This window comes from Cyprinodon variegatus, unplaced genomic scaffold (assembly GCF_000732505.1).
Source record: "Cyprinodon variegatus isolate N-32 unplaced genomic scaffold, C_variegatus-1.0 Scaffold1715, whole genome shotgun sequence".
In the NCBI taxonomy this organism is placed as follows: domain Eukaryota; kingdom Metazoa; phylum Chordata; class Actinopteri; order Cyprinodontiformes; family Cyprinodontidae; genus Cyprinodon; species Cyprinodon variegatus.
In genome coordinates, this window is record NW_015152168.1 from 48,762 (window position 1) to 55,858 (window position 7,097).

The window sequence follows — 7,097 nt, forward strand, 5'->3', positions numbered from 1 at the left end:
TATTGACACGTTTTTTGTGACTTTTATTGACCTTTCTGTCTCGGGCGCCATAGACCTCCATTATTTGGATGTCAGCAGACAGCAAGAAGCCTCCCAGATCTCCAGATGCATTTGAGATATCAAAAAAGTACTCCAGAGTGTTGTTCAGCATGGGGGTGAGTTGAAAATGAAGGCTAATCATGTTTTGGGTGTACTATTCCTTTAATGAGTCAGTACAGTATCTGGAAAAGAAAAAAAAGACCTCAGGATAGGAAATCCCTAGTGCAAATAAAAACATTACACTGTTATTAACTTATTTGGCTAAATAACCGGTATATGAGGGTTCGGTAAACCGATTTTTGGATAATACACAGCTAACAAAGGTGTTACATTTGTGATGTGTGTGGGATAAAAAATATATATTCTAGACTAACATTAGCCCCTTTTTCACTAAAAGCCCTGGGATTCAAAGCCCCAGGATTTGCATTACCTACATAATGCTTGGTAATTTGTTTGCGTGTTTAGTCTACTTGAGAAAAAACTGACTGTGATACACCTTATGATACCACACCTTACAACACCTTACAACTGTGATACAACAGCTGTAAGTAAATCCCTAAAAAGTTTAATTATTTTATTTGTTTTTATCATGCTGCATCTGATTGCCTAATAACTACATGACAAAATTTGGACTAACTACTTGCAAACTTCTTTGGAACTAATCAGGAACTAATTGGTAACTAACCATTACTCACTGGGGAAGACACAGCTTAGTCTCATTATGGAAATACATGTCAGTTAGACGAGACACAAAAAGGAATGAATCAGAAACAAATTGGTAGTTATCAAGGTAACAAAAAAGGAATAAATAAGGAATTGATGAGTAGTTAACCAGTAGTTCCTGGGGAAAACACTGTCCAACTTTAGTAACAATCCAGTCTGGGAAAAACACACCCCAGTCATGTTATTCAGTACTTAATGGGGGAGAAAACTTCCAAGCCTTATTAGAGGACTGGTGATCATTTATCAGTAAAATTGACCAGACCAGATAATTGCTAGTTATCATGAAAACAACAGATGAAATAATCAGGAATTTCTGAGTTGTTAATCATTACTTACCAGGGGAAGACACTGCTCAGCTTTATTAAGCTGTTCTTACTAGGGAACACAGGGCCAATCATTATTAGGGGAATAAAGGTTAGTTACCAAACAAACAGAGGAAATATTCTCCATGTGGTTTTTGAATAAACCTTGCAGCAGTGAAGTCCCAGCTTGTCATGGACGGAAAGTTGTTAGTCAGCGATTACTGATTTCATTGGATTCTCTCTATTTTAAAATTTTTTGATGAAAGACAAAATTATTTTTTTCATTCTTGTGCTTAGCTATGTCTATCATCTTGAATATATCTTAAGAACCTTCCCTGTCTCCTTCACCTCTGCCTGAATAAGGGTCTTTCATTTTTTGAAAAATGAGGCCAGTGTTCATTTTGTGTGTTGATTTTTTGCGATTATTATATTTCTCAGCACTAACAGCCTGTAAGTCCGCAATTGCAACTGTGTCTGCAATTATTTCCCTGTCAACCCCTATCTTTTTAAATGCTGCTGTCATTGTTTTTCCTCTCTGCGTGGTTATTAACACCATCTTTTATCTATCAATGGCTTCTTCTGAAACAACAAGGAATAGTATAAGGTGTGAATGTCAGAAGGGATTATTGACAAAACCAGAGACAACCTAAAAAATAGAGCAATTGTAAAACTTGTAACAGAAATATTTTTGTTGAGACTCAGGATCTGTTGGCTTGTTATTCTTAAAATTACATGGTATACATTTTTAAAGCACTTTATTTCTGATAAGTAATTGTGTGTTTTCTGTGTCAATGGTTTTTCACTTTTCTGATGGGTTGAAAAATGTATGTATGTTTTATATGTATATGTATAAAAGAAAGTCATGGTTTCTAAAACCCTCAAGTCTTCTACCATGCTGTTCCTGTGTTATAAGCACTTGTTTAAATGTATATTTAATCTGGGAGAAAGTGGTCAAATCCCATAACTGCAGCACTGCGGTTCTACCTGCTTGGCATAGAGATTCCTGCCGATAGGAAAATTTAGCGGTCAGTTGGTGAAGGTGAAGGCTTGACTTATACAGTAGCTTTTCCCTCAGCTTCCAGGATCGAGTTTAAAGCTGTGCCATGCCTTTCCATTTTCCGGCACTTTCTGGACCGTCTGGACTCATGGCTATCAACTGTCAACATCAGCGAGGGAGTCCCCTGCTCTCCTCTTCACCACTGGCGTGGGTTGAATCACCACAACCTGCGGACTGCTGCTGCTCACCAAGATCAGCCTGGTGAATGCCACATTGCTAGCAAACAAGACCTAAAAGATTTCTTCTTATCCTGAAGATTGGATATTCTCTGTGTGACCAAGACATGGCTGGGTGTTTTGAACTGTGTTTGAGATGTTTAGCTCTCACACCATATTGTGTGCTGTGATATACCAACCTTCTAAATACAATGTGGACTTTTTAAATACATTTTCTGATTACCTAGGTTGTAATCATGCACAAATATGACTGCGTTCTTATTGTAGGGGATTTTAATTTACATGTCTGTTGTCCTGACAAGCCGATGGCTAAAGACTTTTAAATGTCATTGATTCTTTTAATCTTGTACAGTTTGTGACTTGACCAAAACATGAGCGAAGACACACACTCAATCTTGTTAAATCATACAATCTGCCCAATCTTAACTAAGAGATTTGTTCAAAGGTATTTTCTGATCATATGCCTGTACTATTTGAGGTTGCTCTTTCCTATATTCCAGTTAAATCTGTCGCTGCTACTTGGGGCTGTCCACTGCTGCTCAGTTTTCTGCAGCTTTCACTCATTACTCCATTATTCCTGAGTCTGTGCATAGTACAGTGGAACTCAGCTAATGGTTTCACTCTGTCTGCAAAACTAGCCAGATTAGATACTTTGGCTCCATTAACAATTAATTAGATAAAAGAAGATCAGAGCTCGGTTTGAATAACATATCTCCTGTTGTCAGACTTGGATGCTGTAAAGCTGAGCCCAAATGGAAAAAGGACAAACTACAAGCTTCTTTTCAAGTATTAAAGGGGAACGCCATTTTTTGTTTTACATTGGGCTCTTGATTTTACGTTATTACATCATGTTCTACTCACCCACACTCATCATTTGGAGCTGTTCTGAAGATATACGGTTTTGTTATATCCAAGTAACGTCTTCCTATGGGCAACGAGTTGAAGGCACAAACTAAACTGTTCATAATTTCTTCTTTATGGTACGCCAGCATTGTCAAAACCCACCTTTTCTCTTTGGCTTTTAACACCTAGCAAGACATTGGGTTTTATTTTATTGTTTTATCATTCTTATCTTCTATTCCTTTTATCTTTTACCCAATTTTATTGATTTGATTGTGTGAATGTTGTTTTAACAATGTTTTAGCTGTTTTGTTTTTTATCTGTACTGTTTTATGTTTTATTTAGTATTTTTTTCTGTACAGCACCTTGGTCAGCTGTGGTTGTTTTTAAGTGCTTAACAAATAAAATTGCATTGGATTGGATTGGAACAGGTGGATGTCAGTAATGTACTCCACCACAGGTTGATCACCCTGCCTGAGTTTCCTGTCGAAGCCTCTATACTGGAAAGAACAAAGTCAGAAGAGACTACAGGTCTGAACACCCAGTTTAAAAAATCCACACATGAGTAGAGGTAAATCATCTTGATGATATTCACATCCCAAAGAATCACAATCAGACTGGCTAGTCAACCAAAATGTTGCTTATATGGACATCTGAGCGTGTGTATCTCCGTGGTGGGTAAGTATGAAAACTGGTAAAAAATAACAATTGAGAATCAAAATGAATCTGAGTGTAGAGGACCGTTTTGTTTGTTTTTTTGGTTAAACTGCTTGGTTTATGTTGCTATCAAATGCATTTAACAAACAAATTAAAGAAAAAACAATATAAATCAATCAAATCAAATTATTCAACTTAAAGGCAAGTGGCACAGGCACACACAGTGGATAAGGCTTTGTATAATGTAAGTGCAGGGAGGGCATTGCCAGATCTTAGTAGTTCTGTTACAGAGCTGAGGAATGGCTTCCCAACAGTTTTAAAATTACAAAATAACAAAAACATAAAAAAAAAAATGTCTCCTAGTTCATCCGCTCAACTGTTTCTTTCCAAGGAAGAGCCATCTATGGAGGTAGTTTAGAAGGTAGGGAATGACTTGATGCAGTCAGCTGGGTTTAATTGGATAGCTACTGTTTAGGCTACCCCAGAAACAGAAGCAAAAAAGAACAGTTGATATATTGTGCAGATTTGCTGCCCAAAAGGCTGCTTTATCAACATGGTCACTACTTAACCACCCATTAGGAAAGCCAGTGAATGTTTACTGAACGGGAGCGGGGCACACAAAAACGTTTCCAGCAGGGGGCGGCAGATCACTGCAAAAAACTGTGTTGGCCACTGGTTTTTCCACCACAGGATGGCGCTGCTGCTCTGAGTGCAGAACTCGAGAGGATTAACTCATACATGCAGGAATCAAGCAAAATACAAGTGTGTTTATAATTTTTATTTGAGTTAAAGTTTAACGAAATGGATATAGTTATAGGCCCTTTAAAACTGAAAAAAACTTGTTAGACTGAAAAAAGTTAGAAACAAAACTTCTAACCTTTCTTTGATCCAAGTTGTTTTTGAAACTTAGATTTTACTGTTAAATTTAATATCATTTTGTTTACACAAAGTGTATACAGATTTTGATGCATACAGCTTTTCAGCAGTGAATAAGCAGCTTAGGTTTTTTATACCTCCAATTTTTTTCTTTGGTTTAAATTTCTGGTACATTTTTTACAGTTTGTGGAATTACTTAGCATAGACAACTTCTATGCTAAGGTGTCAATGATTCCACATCCTTGCCATTTGAGGCTCCACCCCCACAGGGTTAGGAGATTGAAAATAAAGAGAAATCTTAAACAATTTTATGATCTCAATCTAGTGCCATATAAACACACCTTACTGAAGAAGAAAACCAAAAAGTATTATCAACTCACAAGGAAGTACAATGACTATCACTTCAGCTCAGTTGTTCAGTTTTACTTTAACTCTGAATAAAATGTACCGTTTAATAGCATTCTTGTTCTTCTTTCATGCCACATCTTCTGGTAAGATTGTATTTTACATTGAAATATTCTAGCCTCTATTTTTCATTGTTAAGATGTTTGTATAAATATTCCTGTAATCTTGTTTTTGGAGTACAGATAATTGCAAGCATACACTTGATGTGTTTGGCAATGATGGTTTGGTGTAATAATGGGGTGGATCTTCTGCTTTTGCTTTTCTCACGAAATGCTGTAGATGCTGACGATTGTTTTACCATTTATTCACAAAATTGGTTAAAATGTTAACAAAAATTAATAACTAATGATATATCATGACACCACCTGTTGGTGTTTAGTATGTTTTTTACTTGTTTTTCAAATGTTATTGGTCTAAAATTAGTCAGGATGGGGTTAACTCCTGACATAAACCACAAACCACAGTTTTAGTTAAATCATCCTCGGATAACTTCTTTCATTGAGGATGACTCTTTTTTTTTTTTTTTCAGGCCACCTACAAGAGATACTTAGTTTAACATCAAATCTTATGCAACAGTAGAAAGCTTAATTTGATTTTATTACATTAGTTTATATGAAAGCTGACTGACCTGCTCTGCAATAATCTGAAAGTGTATTGAAATCAACCAGTTCGACAAAAGTTATGCACAGTAGAGGACATACTGGGTATTAAATTACATTTCATCAGATTTTGGGTGCAGAACCTAAACATTTAAGACAGCATTTCACTTATCTACCAAAAAAATAATCAAAATGTATAAATATAAACATTTTCAGACAGATGTTAAAAATGGCTAAAATTAGATAGGTATATGAGCTGTAATAAGAAGGTCCAACAAGTTTAGGTTTGAATATAAAAAAGGGGGATTGGGATCAGAGTCCAGAGGTTAAGTGGGCAGGAAGCAGAAAAGGACACAGAGCCGAGGATTTAAAAGAAATATACAGTATATAAAACATAATGTTATGATGTGACACATATACAGTGGAAGTGTGAAGTCTTTCTCATTCTTTACATTTCCTACATTAATCCTAACAGTTGTTGCTTTTGAATGAACTTTATGCATCTTTTAAAAGGTTTTACTAGTAACAGAGGCTATAAAGTTTTTTATATAGTTTCATGTTGGATTGTTACCACGAGTCCCATGTTAAAATGATTAAAACTGTTCTTCATATTCATTGATTTATATATATAAATGAATATAAAGATAAATCAGAATATATATAATTATATACATATATTTAAATCAGAAAATGTATTGGGATTTGATTACCCCATAAAGGTTTCCTTCTGAGAAAGGAGACGTCGAGAAGCGAGAAGTAAGTGAGATTCTTGCCAGCAGCAAAGGTCTTCAATTGGATTGTTTTTTAATATAGCTAAACATTTCTTTGTACCCAAGAATGGAATTTCTTTTAAAGGTATAAACTTCATGTCATGTTTTTCTATTTGGACCCATCTAACCTCACTGTTCTCTGCATGCAGCCAGATCCATACTGATCAGTACTGAAAGGCAAGATAACAGTTCCTAAAGTTACTGTAGGTGGGTTAAGTCCTCTCCTTGAAAAAGGAGCTTGTAGAATGATTAGTTTAACCCTAGCATTTTTCATTTGCCGTGAAAAGGTTGTTATACTTTAAGTTTTTTCAAGAAACTCTTGGGAACATTTACAAAAAGACATTGAAAAAGGTAGATATATTTAGGCAAAAATATTCACATTAATTGCTAACCTCTGCCTATAAGAGACATTGGGAGATCCATCCATCTTTGAAAGTTAAGTTTGGTTGATTCCAATAATTTTAGGTAATTTTGTTTAAATATTTGCTCATGCGATTTTAGCAATATGTATACCCACATTTTTTAAACCTGTATTGCACCATTTTAGTGGATCAGTAAGAGCTCTAATACTGCTGTCCCATATATGTGGCTCAGAGATGGGAAGTAACGAAGTACAAATACTTCGTTACTGTACTCAAGTAGATTTTTCTGAT